Source organism: Entelurus aequoreus, linkage group LG05 (genome assembly GCF_033978785.1).
Source record: "Entelurus aequoreus isolate RoL-2023_Sb linkage group LG05, RoL_Eaeq_v1.1, whole genome shotgun sequence".
In the NCBI taxonomy this organism is placed as follows: Eukaryota; Metazoa; Chordata; class Actinopteri; order Syngnathiformes; family Syngnathidae; genus Entelurus; species Entelurus aequoreus.
The window spans coordinates 57,225,305-57,246,145 of NC_084735.1; the positions used below are offsets into that span (position 1 = coordinate 57,225,305).

Genomic DNA, 20,841 nt, shown 5'->3' on the forward strand with positions numbered 1-20,841 from the left:
ATTACTTGAGAAAATAAGTAGTCAGTAAAAAAACTAATCAAATACTGAGTAATTGGTGAGTAACTTCTGATGTATTTAGTAGCTATTTTTGAATGGCACTTGCACTAGAACTGTAATTAGTGTATTTGTGTGCATGAGAGACAGAACAACACCACTACAGCACATAGGCCTACTGTGAAATATTTTACAGTCATTATAACAGAGCTGATGTTAGCATATGCACAGCTAAAACATAACATTGCAGTTAAAACATACAAAACATCTTAAAAAAAAAAAAAAAAACATCTGTAAAATGTTTTCTTTAGTTGGAAGTGGAATTGTCGTCGGCTGAAATGGCAGCAATTACTGACACAGATGACAGCACATTACATATATGTTATTTTTCCTAGTTTGGATGTAAACATTGAAGAGTTGTGCTTTCTTGTCTGACGTCATGTCCCCTTTCACAGTGTGTCATTTGAGTGCGGTCATGTGACTGCCAGGCCCCTTTTGATTGATGGAATGGAGTCAAACGTCACTAATGCTTAAGGATGTAACAATAAACAGTATAATTAATAACCAAGGCAAAACTACTCTAACAAGTGCAATTTATCAAAAAATGCAACCTAAATAAATCTATTGGAGTAAATGTAGCATGTTACTGCCCACCTGTGATGTAAGTAATGGAGGAGCAGTGTACTCGTAAGCGAGCATAATACGACATCAGTATTGTACATGTACAACAATATCCATAAGAAGTCCACTAACATTACAGCTCACCAGAGGATGTTAATAACAGTGAAAATGAGGGCAGAATGCTTCCATGCATTAAAATAAATGACCGGTAATGGGTGGACCTTCTGCGTTTGACATAAAAAAATAACAATACAAATACAACTTGATGAGCTCTCTTTACCTTCTTTCTTGAATGGTTTTTGTGCTTCACAGAAACCATCCATCCATCTCTCAAGGTAAATGTAAATGTATGTCTTTTTTTAAGTCTACAAGTGAAGGTACACTACTGAAAATTCAGGCAATTTTATTTAAATGTTGTACAAGTTTCTCACGCTGAAGATGACTAATTTTACAAATGAGTTTTATCATAGAAATATAAAATACATTATTATAGCCATATACAAATCAAAGTAGATTGAATGAGATCAAAAGTAGGGGTATCACAATACCTGTTATCACTTCAGAGACGAAACCGATATTTGAGCATTGAGTATTGGCCAACACCAACGCAGTATCAGGAGGTATCATACTGTACATACTCGTGTTATTTAGAAAAAGGTTTGATCAAGTGAAACTAGCCAAACAAAGGACAACCAACCGTATAAAGTACACTGACCTATTTATCATTAACCGTCTGAAATGGACTTATGCTGTCTTTCAATTGTAGTGGGGTGGCAATGAGTTTCCGATGACGCCTGGTGGTCACAATAATTCATGAAGTTAGGATCAAGATGCAGTAAGTTGAATAATGCTGACACGTGTGTTGCTGGGTATTTTCAAATACGCTTCTGCCTCGAAGACGTTGTATGTATAAGTAATGTGCAACAATTAATATCTGATAACCGCTTATATTGACACATGTTGAGTTTTACACTGCAATATTGTTCAATTAAGATCGCTCTTCTTCTTCTTTTCTTTGTTTATTTTCTTTTCTTTTTTTTATTGAGGCAAATATTATTTATGTATTTAATATGTGTTAGCCTAATATGGTATATTATTTATTTGTTCACTGTTCTGTTACAGAGAAGAAGAACATTGGATACAATTGCTATGGTATGAAAAGGGATAGGATTAAATAAACTCTGCTTCTTCCCACTCCTTTTCGGACGTGCTATAATGAAGCAACTGGAAATGTGTGATGAATTACATTGTATCGTATGCATGTTCGAAATAAACTGAAACTGAACTGAACTGAACTTATCATGTATGTCAAGCGTGTGTGCTTTTGGAAGACATTTACTTGTTAACTGGCTTTCCAGCCTTGCATAAGTTAACACGCTAAAGGATTGGTTTTACCAGAGCTTATATCACATGTTTCACATTCATCCCACACTTGTTTTTTGCTGACAGGAACACCCCATTAGCATACCACATCCGCCTGTATTTTGCCAAGCTACCATTTTAGTTGTGTGTTGCTTGTCATGTTATTGGAAAATAGTCAAGTTAAATACAACACTGTATGGTTTAATTTTTAAAACCAACTACTTTTTTTACAACATCTGCATGAGAACACGTTGCAATGGTGACGCTGGAAGAGGCTTTCTGCGTGCTCCAAACGACTAAAACCTAGAGATGTGTTCATTATTGCCTGCTGTAATGGCAACATGTGTGATCTGACCAGCACTCCAAAGCTTCTCTCGATTTCACCTGCCTCTTGTCGAGGGCCTTGGGTGGGGAAAAAAAAGGAGTAACACACGGTTTACTTGCAATCTCAGGCCTATAATTGCCAATTTATTTGATAGGCAGCTGGGTAATGATGGCATTTCACCCCTTGCTACAGAGACTAAACGGGGGTGATTCATCCCTCCCTCATCCAGCTGACTCTCTCTGCTTAGGACCGCTGCCTGCCTCCTTGGTCGCCACCCAGACTGAAAGACTTGGGCTGTGGTGGGGGAAGGCTGCCATGTCGTACCCAAAAGGCAGCCCACGACACTTCAGAGGAGACGCAGCTAAGCCTGCCAATATAGATGTGGTTTTGGGGGCTGAGGCAAACACGGCCGACCTGATCTGCCATTTGTACGCCGTAATGAGCTGGCAGGATGGAGTGAAAATGGATGGAGGGAGCAAGAGAGAAGGCTGCTAGACCTTGCTTCTTTGGCCCCTATCACGCTGTAGCGCCGGGTCGGAAAAGTCTGTTCATCTGCTCCGTTGGAGCATCGAGGGGAAGGTAGTGTTGCAGCAACCATTAGCAAAGTGGTGGTCTAATGAATGGCTCAGGTCAAAGCTGTCCTGTCTCACACTGCTCCCTGCTCTTAATCAGTGACTTCAGGCCCTGACAGGAAACATTCTGTCAACCAAAAGCATTCAAAAAGCAACAATGCAAATCACAGAATCAGGGCCGGCTGTTTTTCAACCACCAGTGTGCCATGAGATATTGTCTGGTGTGCCGTGGGAAATAATGGAACTTCACCTAATTGGTCCAAAAAATATTTTTTGCAAATCAATTATTATAATCTGCAAATAATGTGCCGTTGCTTAGTGTCTGTGCTGTGTAAAACTCGGCAGGGTTCATGTCAGTAGGTAGCAGCAGGTAGTTAATTGCTTTGTAAAAGTCGGAATGTGTTGGGTGAGACGAGGATGGTTTGTTGTGATCGCAATATGCAGACCACAGTCGGAGGCAGCATGCAGGTAAAAAGGTATGTACCGTATTTTCCGCACCATAAGCCGCACCTAAAAACCACAATTTTTGTCAAAAGCAGACAGTGCGGCTAATAACCCGGTGCGCCTTATATATGGATTAATATTCATATTTATTTTCATAAGGTTTAGTTCTCGCAACTACGGTAAACAGTCGCCATCTTTTTTTCCCGTAAAAGAGGAAGCGCTTCTTCTTCTACGGTAAGCAACCGCCCCCATAGAAGAGGAAGCGCTTCTTCTTCTACTGTAAGCAACCGCCAAGGTGAGCACCCGCCCCCGTAGAAGAAGAAGCTCGCGGATATTTAATTTCATTTGTTTTTCTGTAAAGACAACAAAATGTCTCCTACTAAGAGACACGCGTACAAGTTTCCACTGACTTTTGATATTCCTGTGAACCGCACTGTGGATACAACGGGAACACGTACGGTGAATATTCGCACCACAGGGAATGAGAAGTCGTCCTACTGTGGTTCTAGCTTGCCATGCTAACGGCCAGAAACTTCCACCCACGGTGATATTCAAAAGGAAGACCTTGCCAAAAGAGAACTTTCCAGCCGGCGTCATCATAAAAGCTATCTCGAAGAGATGGATGGATGAAGAAAAGATGAGCGAGTGGTTGATAGACGTTTACGCGAAGACACCGGGTGACTTTTTTCACGCAGCGCCGTTCCTGTTGATCTACGACTGCATGCGCGTCCACATCATCGATGGTGTCAAAAAACAAGTGAAGCACACCGAAGAAGAAGAATTCGAGGGATTTGTAGATGAGTAATAACTTCAGAAAGTGAGCTTTAAATGTTTATTTTGTGTGTTGTGTGACACTAACGTATGAGCAACGTTGAGTTATTGATGTTGCTATTGCTCTGCACTATTTTGAGTGTTACTATTTTTGTGATTGCACATTTGCACATTACATTTTGGGAGTGAACAGAGTTGTTAGAACGCTGGTTTGTAATATATTATTAAAGTTTGACTGACCTATCTGACTGTTTTGTTGACATTCCCTTTAGCGTAGCGTAGGTGCGGCTAATAGCACGGGGCGGCTAATAGGTAAACAAAGTTTTGAAATATGCCGTTCATTAAACGTGCGGCTAATAACACGGGGCGCCTTATGGTGCGGAAAATACGGTAATGCTTAAACCAAATATGAACAAAGGGGATAATAGGGAAAGGAAAAGGCAATGGCTACGCAAAACAAAAGTACACCTGAACTGGCTACTGAGTAAACAGAAGCAGAATGCTGGACGACAGCAAAAACTTACGGCGTCCACATAGTACATCCGTACATGACATGACAATCAACAATGTCCACACAAAGAAGGATAGCAACAACGTAAGTAGTCTTGCTTGCTAACACAAAGCAGGTGCACAGAATAGCCCTCAATGGAAGACATGAAACTGCTACAGGAAAACACCAACAAAACAGGAAGGGCCACCAAAATAACAGCGCAAGACAAAAACTAAAGCACTACAGACAGGAAAACACCAACAAACTCAAAATAAGGCACAACAACCTGGTGGAGTTTCACATTTTTTGCTGGTGGTGTGCCTCCAGATTTTTTAATAAAAAAAATGTGCCTTGCCTCAAAAAAGGTTGAAAAACACTGGTTTAGGGCAACAACCACTGGGGGTGGTGGGGGGAAATGATCATGGCTTGTGCTTTTGTTAAGATCTTTTTTTTTTCTCGCATTGAAATCCATCAGTTATACAAGACAACACCATAAAAGTTAAGATACAACACATTTTGTTGTCAAAGTTCAATAATGATGTTGTTTGGATCAAATGTGTAACACAACCTACTAGTGTTGTAACGATACCAATATTTTGGTACTGGTACTAAAATTATTTTGGTACTTTTCTAAATAAGGGGGACCACAAAAAATGGCATTATTGGCTTTATTTTAACAAAAAATCGTAGGGTACATTAAACATATGGTTCTTATTGCAGTAAAGTCCTTAAATAAAATAGTGAACATACTAGACAACTTGTCTTTTAGTAGTAAGTAAGCAAACAAAGGTTCCTAATTAGTCTGCTGACGTATGCAGTAACATATTGTGTCATTTTCCATTCTATTATTGTGTCAACATTATTAAGGACAAGTGGTAGAAAATGAATTATTAATCTACTTGTTCATTTACTGTTAATATCTGCTTACTTTCTCTTTTAACATGTTCTGTCAAAACTTCTGTTAAAATGTAATGCTCACTTATTCTTCTGTTGTTTGATACTTTACATTAGTTTTGGATGATACCACACATTTGGGTATCAATCCGATACCAAGTAGTTACAGGATCATACATTGGTCATATTCAAAGTCATCATGTGTCCAGGGACATATTTCCTGAGTTTATAAACATAATATATTTATATATATTTTTTTAAACGAAAGAAGATGTTGTGATGCCAAAAAATATTAACATAATCATAGTAGTATCGACTAGATACGTGCCTGTACTTGGTATCATTATAGTGGATGTTAGGTGTAGATCCACCAATGGCGTTTGTTTACATTGTGATGCCAGTGAGCTACGGTGTGTAGTGAAGCATGTTTAGCTATTCCTCGTCCTGCAGGGGTGATACTTGTAAGAAACATACTTTATTTGTCGCCATGGAGACAATTATTAGTGATTTAGAAGTAGCTAAAACACTGTCGACGGCGGCTGGACGTTAGCCGCTAGCTAGCTAGCCATTTATTTAAGCACCTCTTCCTGAGGGCATTTCAGTGTTATAACTTCAACTTTATCGTCACTTTTTAAGCCAAAATGTATCCGTTCTCCCTTTTTTGTCTACACACTGTGTCTGCTTGTAAGTACTCCGTGATTGTGCGCTGCCGAACATGCTCCTCTGCTCGTAAAACCAGCAATGTCACGACGGGACTTTGACGCGGAAGCGGGGGGGTGCGGGACCGGTACGTTTCAGAGACGGTATAGTACCGAAAATGATTCATTAGTATCGCGGTACTATACTAATACCGGTATACTGTACAACCCCTACAACATACGCATCTTTGCAAAAATACAAAATGGTTCATTCCTCCTGGTAGCGGAGGACCGAGCATAGGAAAACTCCACTGTTCACTCACAACAGACGTCATAACGCCATCAAAGCTCACATTTATGCATTCATAAACAGCACCCATGTTTGGGAACCACGATGAGGGGAAAGAAGAAAGGTAAGATTTAAAGTTGTCAAAAATAGCAAGTTAACATGTGGGATTAATCACAAAAATGATTGCATTAATCATCGATTTGTTCAGATTAATCACTTCATTTATTTTGACCGCACATGCTCCTTTACGGATGGTTACCTGAAGGTATAATCTTGTTATATGGTTAGTGATCAGGTCAATGCATATGTCAGTGGAAAGACTGGTGTGTTCAGTGGCAAATTTCCCTTCAAAATAAACCCTGACAGAACTTCAGATTAAACTGTTACCAAGTTTGAGAAAAAAAAAAAAAAAGTGCATTTCTTATAACCTTAAAAAAAAATCCTGGATGACATTCTGACAATAAAATTGCATTGGTGTTCGAATATTAGGGTCTTTTTTTGAGTTAATATGTATTATGCAAGCAAGTAATAACTAGTGATTAATCATGATTAATCTAAGTAAGAAAATGAATCATTTGACAGTATTAATAAGAATACTATTAAATCAATTTGTGGCAGCATCAGACAAAGTTATGTTTAAGTTTCGCCGTTGCATCTTATAGCACATAACTGTGTTGTGTTCAAGGACCCTTGATTAAAGTTCAAAACAGAATTTTTACAGAGGAAGGTTAATTCCCAGTAGATGCACTACTAATAATGTCAAAATAATGATGTATTAATATAATTACTATTATCCATTGATGCTGATCCTACATGAAACAAATAATGTCTGCCTTACACTAAGACAAACTTGTAATACAAACCCCCAAACCAGTGAAGTTGACACGTTGTGTAAATTGTAAATAAAAACAGAATACAATGATTTGCAAATCCTTTTCAACCTATATTCAAGTTAATACACTGCAAAGACAAGATACTTAATGTTCAAAATTGAAAATGTTGGTATTTTTTGCAAATATTAGCTCATTTGGAATGTAATGCCTGCAACATTTTTTCAAAAAAGCTGGCACAGGTGGCATAAAAGACTGAGAAAGTTGAGGAATACTCATCAAACACTTATTTGGAAAATCCCACAGGTGAACAGGCTAATTGGGAACAGGTGGGTGCCATGATTGGGTATAAAAGCAGCTTCCATGAAATGCTCAGAGCACTCGAATGTAAATACTATTTATGATCAAGTAATCGAGTGAAATATCTACAGTGTCCCCACAAACAGGTGAGGTGAAAATGTAGCTTGTCTTTATGATATCACAACCTCACAATCAGCTAAGACATTTCATGTGTGCTGCAGAAACACGACTTTGCACACTGATAGAAACCAACACACATCATTTCAATTCATGTTGTCAACATCAAATAACTTATCTAGTTTCATGCCCCAATTTTAATGGCATCATTAGTCCCCACCCATATGCATATCGCCCTCACGCTACAGCACACACATCAACAGAGACTTGAGGTCAGCTCTGAAGGCTGACCTCCTAATTTTAAGTACACAATAGACACTATGGGGGCCTTTTACACTCCCACAACACATGCATGGGTGGGAAGAGGTGGGGGGTGTGGCGCGCGCCCTCATCGCCTTCTTGACCGGCAGAGGCTCCGTGGGTTGCGGTTTGGTGGCCTGACAATCCCGTGCCGTGTCCTCGCTGATGGTGTGAGGGTGAGGCGTGCTCCACCTGTGGGCGGAGTTTTGCGCCTGGGGCTGGCCAGCGGCGGTGGGTTGGGTTCTGTCTCTATTGGGAAGGCTGCGGGGAGTCTCCCGGCCCCTTGGGGGTCTTTCTGCCCACGTGCGGTGTGATCTCTCGCTGGGGCTGGTCGTCTCCTGCTTCTCCCATGCCTTGTCGTCCACCGGGTGCATCAGTCTACGGCCTGCTGCTGGCCCGCCCGACGGCACAGTGGGCCCGGTCCTGGGGTTCCAGTCGCTGGCTGGCATGCCTGCGTCCCTTGTTCCTTGGGCACTGCACTTGCTGTTTTGGGTTGGGCTTTCTGGGTTGCTGGGGCCGTACTTTGGCTCCCCCACATACTGGGAGACAAATATATTGTACATACATACATAAAGTACGCACATACACACGCATACATACAGACATATATTAATTTCTTACATAGGTACATATGCATGCACGCACACACACACCTTCACACACACGCACACACACACACACACACACACACACACACACACACACACACACACACACGGTACATACACCCACACATTCGTACATACATACGATCACGTTTTAGCAAACATATATTATTAATGTTGCTATCCGCTCCCCTAGTGGAAACTGGGTTGAAACAAGGCACACTGCTAAAGCTTAAAGGCCTACTGAAATTAATGTTTTCCATTTAAACGGGGATAGCAGATCCATTCTATGTGTCATACTTGATCATTTTGCGATATTGCCATATTTTTGCTGAAAGGATTTAGTATAGAGCAACGATGATAAAGTTCGCAACTTTTGGTCTCTGATAAAAAAAAAAGCCTTGCCTGTACCGGAAGTAGTGTGACGACACCGGAGGAAGGGATGCTCACATTTTCCTATTGTTTACACCAGCAGCGAGAGAGATTCAGACCGAGAAAGCGACGATTACCCCATTAATTTGAGCGAGGATGAAAGAATCGTGGATGAGGAACGTGAAAGTGAAGGACTAGCGTGCAGTGCAGAACGTATCTTTTTTCGCTCTGACTGTAACTTAGGTACAAGGGCTCATTGGATTCCACACTCTCTCCTTTTTCTATTGTGGATCACGTATTTGTATTTTAAACCACCTCGGATACTATATCCTCTTGAAAATGAGAGTCGAGAACGCGAAATAGACATTCACAGTGACTTTTATCTCCACGACAATACATCGGTGAAGCACTTTAGCTACTGAGCTAACGTGATAGCATCGGGCTTAACTGCATATAGAAACAAAAGAAATAAGTCCCTGACTGGAAGGATAGACAGAAGATCAACAATACTACCAAAATCTGGACATTTAACTACACGGTTAATGCCTTCCAGCTTGGCAAAGCTTAGCAATGCTGTTGCTAACGACGCCATTGAAGCTAACTTAGCTACGGAACCTCGACAGAGTTTTGCTAAAAACATTAGCTATGCACCTACGCCAGCCCTCATCTGCTCATCATGACCCATGCTCACCTGCGTTCCAGCGATCGACGGTACGACGAAGGACTTCACCCGATCACCGATGCGGTCGGCGGCCCGGAGACGGAGGAAGTCAAGGTGAGGTCGTTCGGCTAGCGCGTCTGCTATCCTCAAAGTCCTCCTGGTTGTGTTGCTGTAGTCCGCCGCTAATACACCGATCCCACCTACAACTTTCTTCCTTGCAGTCTCCAATGTTCATTAAACAAATTGCAAAAGATTCACCAACACAGATGTCCAGAATACTGTGGAATTTTGAGATGAAAACAGAGCTTTTTGTATTGGATTCAATGGGCTCCGAATACTTCCGCTTCAACCGTTGACGTCACGCGCAAACGTCATCATATCGAAACGTTTTCAGCCGGAAGTTTGCCGGGAAATTTAAAATTGCACTTTATAAGTTAAGGTTAATATAGTGTGCTCCTCCCCCCTCTTTATCTGCTTTCTTTTGTAACTTAAGTCTTTATTACATTTGTGTATTGTTTGATTTTGAAGCGTTTGTAATGTAAATAATAGAGGCAATTTTTATTATTCATGATCAATAGTGTTATTTGCATTGCTCCCTTTGTAGTGCAATAATATTTATTGTCATTTTTGTTTTATGACTATCTACTTCATTAACTGGTTCTTTGTTTTAATTTTTGGCATCATATTTGTATATATCATATTTGCTGATGTTGTTCGAACTGTTGTTGGTGTTGTCTCTTTCTGTCTTATGTTTTTTCCTCTTTCTATTCCCTCCTGCTACGGTCCGCCTGCGTCAAACATTAAATAAATCCATTTAGCAAAGTGAAATACAAAAAGGGCAACAAGAGAAGTACCCCACCCTTCTCTTTTGTAATATAATTATGTACAGCAGATATGTGCATCTACATCAGCAATATGATTTGCCATGAACAAGACATGTTCTGTTCATAACTTTTATGGACAGAATTTCAGGCGCAGTCAAGGCGTTGAGGGGATCCGGTTTGGTGGCTGCAAGATTAGGTCTCTGCTTTTTGCAGATGATGTGGTCCTGATGGCTTCATCTGGCCAGGATCTTCAGCTCTCACTGGATCGGTTCGCAGCCGAGTGTGAAGCGACTGGGATGAGAATCAGCACCTCCAAGTCCGAGCCCATGGTTCTCGCCCGGAAAAGGGTAGAGTGCCATCTCTGGGTTGGGGAGGAGACCCTGCCCCAAGTGGAGGAGTTCAAGTACCTCGGAGTCTTGTTCACGAGTGAGGGAAGAGTGGCTCGTGAGATCGACAGGCGGATCGGTGCGGCGTCTTCAGTAATGCGGACGCTGTATCGATCCGTTGTGATGAAGAAGGAGCTGAGCCGGAACGCAAAGCTCTCAATTTACCGGTCGATCTACGTTTCAATCCTCACCTATGGTCATGAGGTTTGGGTTATGACCGAAAGGACAAGATCACGGGTGCAAGCGGCCGAAATGAGTTTCCTCCGCCGGGTGGCGGGGCTTCCGTTAGAAATAGGGTGAGAAGCTCTGCCATCCGGGGGGAGCTCAAAGTAAAGCCGCTGCTCCTCCACATCGAGAGGAGCCAGATGAGGTGGTTCGGGCATCTGGTCAGGATGCCATCCGAACGCCTCCCTAGGGAGGTGTTTAGGGCACGTCCGACCGGTAGGAGGCTACGGGGAAGACCCAGGACACGTTGGGAAGACTATGTCTCCTGGCTGGCCTGGTAAACGCCTCGGGATCCCCCGGGAGGAGCTGGACGAAGTGGCTGGGGAGAGGAAAGTCTGGGCTTCCCTGCTTAGGCTGCTGCCCCCGCGACCCGACCTCGGATAAGCGGAAGAAGATGGATGGATGGATGGAAGACATGTTAAAAGAAATAGATACAAATCATACCCAGTCAAGCGTCGTGAAACTACAATCGGTTCTGGACCCATTGTCCATGTATTTTTTAATTTTTTTTGTATATTTAAAACCCTTCCTTCCAAAATGTAATGGTGGTTATTTGGTCAAAATGTTGCAAAGATTATGCTTCACGAAAAATATTCATGTCGCTTTCCGACCATCTCTTCAGGATGCGCCATTTTCTGGGCGGTCTTATTTACGTGCCTCCACTTCGACTGCATTTTCTCCCGGTCAGTCATGTTTTAGTTTTTAGCACTTCCATATTAGCACTTCCATATTGAGTCTACTGACTAAGTTTGAACTATACACTACTAAGTATTAGAAATGGCAAGAGCGGAGGAAGGAAGGAACTTATTGACTACAATGTCGGACTAAACTAACACCCTCCCCGGATTGTTAATAATCAAATGTAAACAATCTAATGCAGATACTTTTTCTTATGCCTTCTGATCTCTCTCTCTCTCTCTCTCTCTCTCTCTCTCTCTCTCTCTCTCTCTCTCTCTCTCTCTCTCTCTATGTCCACTACTTGCTACACATATCCTACCAAGTCAGACCTACACTGTTTCAATATCCATTTCTCTGTTCTCAATTGTTGATGACTGATGATAACAACCAAACCTAACCCCCCCCCTCTCCTCCACACCCCGGATTGTAAATAATGTAAATAACTCAATGTGATTATCTTGTGTGATGACTGTATTATGATGATAGTATATATCTGATAGTATATATCTGTATCATGAATCAATTTAAGTGGACCCCGTCTTAAACAAGTTGAAAAACGTATTCGGGTGTTACCATTTAGTGGTCAATTGTACAGAATATGTACTTCACTGTGCAACTTACTAATAAAAGTCTCAATAAAAAATGTTTTAAAAAATACAATGGCGGACTCGCGCAAAGCTTTTCGGGTAATCTATAGCATATACGGACGTTTGGAGGAAGTATGTAGGAGGTAGGGTTGCAAAGGGGTGGAACGTTTCTGGAAATTTACCACGGGAAGTTAAGCTCGGGAAGTTTGGAAATTTTGACAATTTTTTGATTTTTCAAAGTTGGACACTGTCCATATTATTCTATAGAATAAGATGACAAGCTTGTAAAACACTAATGCAATGCCACACACAGATATAAACAGTCAGCTAAACAATTGGAGTAGTCTTTAAAAATATTGTACTGATGGACAATTGACTAGAAATGGTCATGATCCGTAGTCCGTATCATGTTTTGTTTAGTTATATTCTGTTGGTTTTGGACTCCCTTACTTGTTTTTGTGCACTTCAGGGGTTTGTTTTGGTTACCATGGGGACAAATTGGTTTCACCTGCCTCTGATTAGTGTTCGGCACGTTCACCTGCTGTTAAACAATAATCAGAGAGCTATTTATTCACCTTGCCCGCCACACACTGTCTGGCCTCCTTGTTTGCGGTAAGCAAGTGTTATGTTGGTTTTGTTTCATGTCCTAGTTCTGTGCTAAGTGTTAGCCTTAGCTTCCCGTGCATTCGGCACGCTTTTCTTTTGCTTGTTTTCTGTTTGCCTATGATTTATGTAAATAAATCATCTCTTACCTTCACGTTTTTGTCTGGAGTGTCCGTGTTGCACTGGAGGAACGATCCCATACAAATATGCGACCCCCACATGACATAAGGAGGCCCGCTAACAGTTCCTTCGCCACAGACTTTGACGAGATGGGGACGCGTCAGCGAGGACGGAAGTCGCTTCGCTACCGGGACGCACCGCTCCCTCAGACTCCTCCTCCGGCACACAGCACGCCTCAAGCAGCTCACTCTTCGCCGCCATTGTTTGGTAATCCCATCACACATTTCGCTAAGCAATTCACCGATTGGGCTGTCAGTCAGCTGGAGACCTGCGCGGACGACGTCACCCCGCCCACTGTGGATGACGTCAAGAGACGAAGAATTTTTAAAAAATTCTTCTAAATCTTTCTGTCAGCCGCCTCCAAAGGACTTCATTCCTAAAATAAAACATTATCAGGACATTCTGTTGAAATTTAGATGTCAGCCACAGTCTCCTTCTGAGTGCCAAGCTCCGCCCCCTAGTACTCTAGCCCCGCCCACGTAATTGACCTTTTCCTCTCGTCCTCCTACACGACCTCAGGTGGGGGATGGGAAAAGACATTTTGGACAATTTAGAGGGGAGGATGTTGCCCCCCTCCTGACCTCCCGCCACCCGCCCTTAAAGACATTTCCAGACCGCAAGGAGCGCGTCTGGTATCCGCCCCTTGAGGGGGGGGCTGGGGCCGGGAGCTGTGCTGGTGGGGTGGCTCAGCTGCGCCCAACCAGGCAGCAACCTCCATCCCGTCCGCCACCACCAGTCTTTCGGCATGCCAGGCCGCAACCCCCAGCTAGGCCACCTCCGCCATGCTCATGGCTAACCTCAGCCCGGGTGGGCCTGCAAACGCCACCATCTTTTCCGATGGGCTTGCAGACGCCACCATCTGTTCCGGTGGGTTTGCAGACGCCACCATCTGTTCCGGTGGGCTTGCAGACGCCACCATCTGTTCCGGTGGGCTTGCAGACGCCACCATCTGTTCCGGTGGGCTTGCAGACGCCACCATCTGTTCCGGTGGGCTTGCAGACGCCACCATCTTTTCCGGTGGGCTTGCAGACGCCACCATCATCTCCGGTGGGCTTGCAGACGCCACCATCTCCAGTACCTGTTCCTGCACCTCGGCTGGCACCGGTTCCTGCACCTGTTCCTGCACCCCGGCAGGCACCTGTTCCTGCACCCCGGCAGGCATCTGTTCCTGCACCACGGCAGGCACCTGTTCCTGCACCACGGCTGTCACCTGTTCCTGCACCCCGGCAGGCACCTGTTCCTGCACCACGGCAGGCACCTGTTCCTGCACCACGGCAGGCACCTGTTCCTGCACCACGGCAGGCACCTGTTCCTGCACCCCGGCTGGCACCTGTGCCTGCACCCCGGCTGGCACCTGTGCCTGCACCTCGCCAGACGCCCCTGCCTGCACCTCGCCAGACGCCTGTGCCTGCACCTCGCCAGAGGCCTGTGCCTGCACCTCGCCAGAGGCCTGTACCTGCTCCTCGCCAGAGGCCTGTACCTGCTCCTCGCCAGAGGCCTGCACCTGCTCCTCGCCAGACGCCTGCACCTGCTCCTCGCCAGACGCCTGCACCTGCTCCTCGCCAGACGCCTGCACCTGCTCCTCGCCAGGCGCCTGCACCTGCTCCTCGCCAGGCACCTGTACTGGCGTCCAAGTCTGCCATGAAGGCGCCGACGCGCCCAACTCCCCGTCGACCACGGATGTGGCTGCTCCCTGGTCGTCCGCCTCGCCAAGTGCGCCCACCTCCCCGTCGGCCACGAATGTGGCCATTCCCTGGTCGCCCGCCTCGCCTGCTGCAGCGGCGTTCCACTCGCCGCCGCCACTTGACTTTGCCTCGGTGGATTCGGGGACACTTGGCCTGGCGACCCACCTCCAAGTCCTCCCTCCGCCCGCCCGTGACTTTTGACCCTGCTAGTGTTTTGTTCTTGTTTTTTTGGACATCTAGAATCTGTCCTTAAGGGGGATGCTCTGTCATGATCCGTGGTCCGGATCATGTTTTGTTTAGTTATATTCTGTTAGTTTTGGACTTCCTTAGTTTTTTTTGTGCACTTCAGGGGTTTGTTTTGGTTACCATGGGGACGAATTGGTTTCACCTGCCTCTGATTAGTGTTCGGCACGTTCACCTGCTGTTAAACACTAATCAGAGAGCTATTTATTCACCTTGCCCGCCACACACTGTCTGGCCTCCTTGTTTGCGGTAAGCAAGTGTTATGTTGGTTTTGTTTCATGTCCTAGTTCTGTGCTAAGTGTTAGCCTTAGCTTCCCGTGCATTCGGCACGCTTTTCTTTTGCTTGTTTTCTGTTTGCCTATGATTTTTGTAAATAAATCATCTCTTACCTTCACGTTTTTGTCCGGAGTGTCCGTGTTGCACTGGAGGAACGATCACGTACAAATATGCGACCCCCACGTGACAGAAATAGGCTAGATGAATAAATGAACACTCAATCAGCATGCTAAATCAAACTATAACCTACATTCTTGTATGACAACAGAATGGCTAGCAGAACAGAAGGCAGAGGAAACTACACCTTTTGATTTAGTATTTGCTGGTTGCTAGTTGAACTTCACAGATCACAAAAAAAGGTCAATTCGGATCGCTAACGTTGTTAGCATAAATTAATGGGATTTAACATAGAGAAAAGTAGCATCACGGCTAACAGAGAAATATTTTCGGTTCATTATGAGACTGTGGTGGTACATAAACCTAGCTAGCTAGCGATATTGGCCCCAAAATCATTTAACAAGTACAGGAACAGCTAGCTGGATTAAGTGGAAGTCTGCTGGAGTAGTCTACAGTCATACAGTAACAAGCAATTACACCTCTATTAAACTGAAATACCATAGATCAAATATATTTACCCCAGTAATATCATCAACACTTACCTGACTGGACGAAGTCCTTGGCCTAAAATACTAGTGTGGCCTCAATAGCCCTGCTGTAGTGTGTAGCATGCTGGGAATTATCTGTGCATGTGATGGAAGAATGCACTGCACATGTGATGGAGGAATGCACAGTGTAGGGTTGAAATTCAACTGAATTTGCATTAAATCAGGTTGTTTTAGCTAATAATCATGCTGCAAAATCTAGCATGTTGCATTCAATGTTTATTCCCATTAATTTCCCATTAATTCCCGTTAATTCCCATATATTCCCATTAATTCCCATGGAAAGTTTCCAACTTTGAATATTCCCGGAATTTTGCAACCCTAGTAGGAGGGCAAGATTGTTTTATAAATATCTCCGCAATGCCTTCATGGTTTCATTTCAATTGTTCAGGACTTAAGCAGATCCCAAATACACAACAGCAGGTACAAATAGGTAAAAAAAAGTTGGTTTTGTATAATACATCCCCTTTAAGTGAGATCTGATGTCTAAATGTCACGCTGTAAATTCTACACTAAAAATCAAAGTAAACGTGTGTGTGCGTGCAGGCGCGCGTGTGTGAGTGTGTGCAAGTTCATTCTGCCACTGCCGTCTTGTTCCCACAATGAACAAGGACTTAGTATTTTTGTGTGTAAGAGTGGTGCTTGTGAAGTCCTCCAGAAGTGCACAAAGACTGAAATGAGCAAAAAATAACCTGAGAGAAAATCAATCACGGCTGATTAAAACGTACCTTTTTGTCTGTCTGACATCCGCAGTAACAAACACATTTGTGTTACTATAGTTACGTACGTTCAAGAAGCAGCACAAGCATGCCACTTGTAGTGAACTGAACAACAAAGCAAGGTTAATGCAATTACAATGCAGTCCAATAGTACTATATTAGGGATGTAACGATATGAACATTCCATATGAAGGTTATTGTGACCAACATTATCACTGTTATCACTGTTAGTATTATCGCGTTGAATTTACTCAAAAAGTACAAATACACGCATTGAAACCTTTTGACAAAGTAATTGTTTTTTTTAACAACTGAAATAAATAGACTGTTAGAACTATTTTGCATGTTTTGTATTTCTTACCCTTCAATACCAGTGTTTCAGTCTTAAGTATTTTATCTGTTTTATGTAAATGAAATATTAAAGTGCACTGTAGCACTTTAATGTTTATGTAAATGAAGAATGCATAATACAATCAAATATATTTGTATCATTTATTATTTCTGGCAGGGGTTCAGCAGCTCTTGAATGCATTGAAAAACACCTCCGTCTTTTTTCCTCTGAGTATAGAACAATCACTGAGAATCACTAAGAAAGCACAATGTGCAGGTTCCATGTTCAAGTAGGGCTGTGAATCTTTGGGTGTCCCACAATTCGATTCAATATCGATTCTTGGGGTCACGATTCGATTCAAAATCGATTTTGTTTTCAATTCAACACGATTCTCGATTCAAAAACGATTTTTTTTCCCGATTCAAAAGGATTCTCTATTCATTCAATACATAGGATTTCAGCAGGATCTACCCCAGTCTGCTGACATGCAAGCAGAGTAGTAGATTTTTGTAAAAAGCTTTTATACCGTAATTTCCGCACTATAAGCCGCACCTGACTATAAGCCGCACCAGCTAAATTTAGGGGAAAATACAGATTGCTCCATATATAAGCCGCACCCTTGTATAAGCCGCAGGGTTTTGATGTGTAATTAGCGTAGTATATAGGGGTTCCTGCTACCACGGAGGGGATTGTCGGGACAGAGATGACTGTTTGGAACGCAAAGCGTCCCATTTATTAACAATCAATCTTTCAATCATTCAATCAAACTTTCACATCTTTGACATGGCGAACAGCATTCGTGCAGAGTACAAATAATACAACGCTGCAAAGTAATACAAAGTGCTCGCCTGTACGTTATCAAAATAAGCAGCCTATGAAAAGTCAGTCTTTAATCATTGTGTCATCGTCTTCCTCCTGTGTACTAAAACCACCCAAATCCTCTTCGTCGATGTCTGAGAAGAACAGGCCGTATATAAGCCGCACCCTTGTATAAGCCGCAGGGACCAGAACGAGGGGAAAAAGTAGCGGCTTATAGTCCGGAAATTACGGTAATTATAAAGGACAATGTTTTATCAACTGATTGCAATAATGTAAATTTGTTTAAACTTTTAAATGAACCAAAAATATGACTTATTTTATCTTTGTGAAAATATTGGACACAGTGTGTTGTCAAGCCTATGAGATGCGATGCAAGTGTAAGCCACTGTGACATTATTGTTCATTTGTTTTATTTTTATAAATGTCTAATGGTAATGTCAATGAGGGATTTTTAATCACTGCTATGTTGAAATTGTAACTAATAATGATACTGTTGTTGATAATATTCATTTTTGTTTCATTACTTTTGGTTTGTTCTGTGTCGTGTTTGTGTCTCCTCTCAATTGCTCTGTTTATTGCAGTTCTGAGTGTTGCTGGGTCGGGTTTGGTTTTGGAATTGGATTGCATTGTTATGGTATTGCTGTGTATTGTTTTGTTGGATTGATTAATTTTAAAAAAATATATATATAAAATAAAATACAATTAAATTAAAATAAATAAATAAATTTAAAAAATTGATTTTTTAAAAATAAGAATCGATTCTGAATCGCACAACGTGAGAATCGTGATTCGAATTCGAATCGATTTTTTCCCACACTCCTAATACTTAGCTTTGAAAACTAGATCAGGTACTCCAATATCCGCCTGATACATACGATCCTTAATGATGCAGCTCCTCCTCCCTTAAAAATATATGTACAGCTACTTTCGCAAGTAAAAAGCAGAGTGTTAAGGTCTGTATTCAGGTGACTGTAATGTTCCAAAAGGAAAGTCTGCCTTCTCCCAATCAGCCTTTTCCTACCAAGCCATCAATGAATGGGAAGGGCTCCCAGACAATCTAAAGAACAACTCAAGTTTTCACAGCTTCTCAAAGGCAGTCAAATACCACCAGTCCTGGTGCTCCCTGGTGGGAGCAGTCTGATGGCCACCAGAGTACCAGTCCAATCTTGTAACATCGCACTCTTGTTTACGTATGCAGTACCAATAGTGTATATGGCTATTGGATGATACCCTTATGGGTACCATCTGATGGCTACTGCACTGCATGCTGTGTTATGTGGACTTTGATAAAAAACTGCTTCACTTTATATACTTCTGCACTTTAAATGAAGCTGCTAAAATACTGTAACTTGACCATCCACTGATTTGTAACTCACATACCCTCTATGTATTGGACTTGTATTTTAAATTGCTTATCATTATGTAATTTCAATCTTGTTGTGTATTTTCGGTAACACTTTAGTATGGGGAACATATTCACCATTAATGAGTTGCTTATTAAAGTAACGGAGACTTAATTTACAGTTATTTGGACACCAGGGGAACATATAAGGGTTAGTGTTACTAATAAGCAATAATTCTGAGGTTATTGAGGGAAGACTCTTAGTTAATGGCTTACTGGTTGTATAATAAGGCCATGCAGAATAAGGCATTAATAAGTACTTAATAATGACTAATTAAGAGCCAATATGTTACTAATTTGCATGTTAATAAGCAACAAATTAATGGTGAACGTGTTCCTCATACTAAAGTGTTACCGTATTTTCAATCTTGTGTCAATTAAAATGTGGATGTTAGATACACCATAAAAGGACTACAGATGGAAATTAGCATGGTGCTAAATCTGGTGCAGCCATCTTCTTAATGTAACTGCACATTGTCCTTCAAATAAACAAATACAAACAAACACGAGTATCCAGCATTGAAACAGCATTTATAAGTCAGAAAAGACAAAATTCATCGTAGGTCTACTTTAATGTGTTCTTTCGTACATACATAGTTTAATTGTTAAAGTGGAGTCGTTTTTAGTCGCGTACAATTCAATGTATTGCTTCCTCTGACAACCTTAGTATGAAAAAAAGTTAGGGTAACACTTTAGTATGGGGAACATATTCACCATTAATTAGTTGCTTATTAACATGCAAATTAGTAACATATTGGCTCTTAATCAGTCATTAATAAGTAGTTATTCATGCCTTATTCTGCATGGCCTTATTATACAACAACCCTAACCATAACCCTAACCCTCTAACACTAACCCTAACCCTAACCAAATAACTCTAAATTAAGTCTTTGTGAATTAGAATATGTTCCCCATACTGAAGTGTTACCAACGTTAGTGCAATGCATCCTATTAATACTACTGTGGCCTTTAATGGCTCTAGAAATGCATATTGTGTATATGTAAGAGATACATGCGACAGTTTGATAAAGATTCTTATTTGCTAAAATTTGCCATCAAGGTCAGGTGCATGTTAATCTTTTTATTTGTAAAAATACCTTCCTGGGCCAGATCAAACCCGTGGGCTTAGAGTTTGACACCTGTGCTTTATCCTAATTCACAGGCACCTTAGGGGGCGTTAGTTTGTGACGTCTGGTCACATCACACATCCTTCACTGCTTGGATATGGCTGATGCACACCCACATCCGAACAGCACAGCCATGTTTGACTGCTGGGTTTGAAACCAGCTTTTCAAGTACTTACATCTGTCAGCCGGTCTCTGGAGCTGCTTCTCATAGAAGGCTTGGACTCTCCACTGTCGCTGTTTTTGCTCTGGTTCTGTCCCGGTTTCAGCTGCAACACAGAAAAGACCATAGGCTTACAACATGACGATTCACTGCAGCTCCACACGTAGCAGGCATCCTGCTAACCTGACTCTCGCCATATCCTTGTAGTTCGCTGAGCTCCACACAAAGATGTGGGACTTCTCTATAGGAGATGTATTTCAAAAGGCGGGGCCTTGTAAAAAAATCATTGTATGTGATTGGATAAACCACTTGTCCGTTATCTTGAATGATGTGCTACTTCAACCACTCA

The 20,841-nt window shown here is 42.3% G+C and overlaps 1 protein-coding gene across 3 annotated transcripts in view; it reads right to left on the reverse strand.

Annotated features, from left to right (window-relative positions):
- Positions 1-20,538, reverse strand: part of LOC133650788 (autism susceptibility gene 2 protein-like) — a 686,155-nt gene extending 665,617 nt beyond the window's left edge. For all 3 annotated transcript variants that reach the window (XM_062048437.1, XM_062048436.1, XM_062048435.1), the window contains exon 1: positions 20,509-20,538. The gene's annotated coding sequence lies outside the window, so the exon portion shown is untranslated. The remainder of the gene's footprint in view (positions 1-20,508) is intronic.
- Between the last annotated feature and the right edge of the window lie 303 nt (positions 20,539-20,841).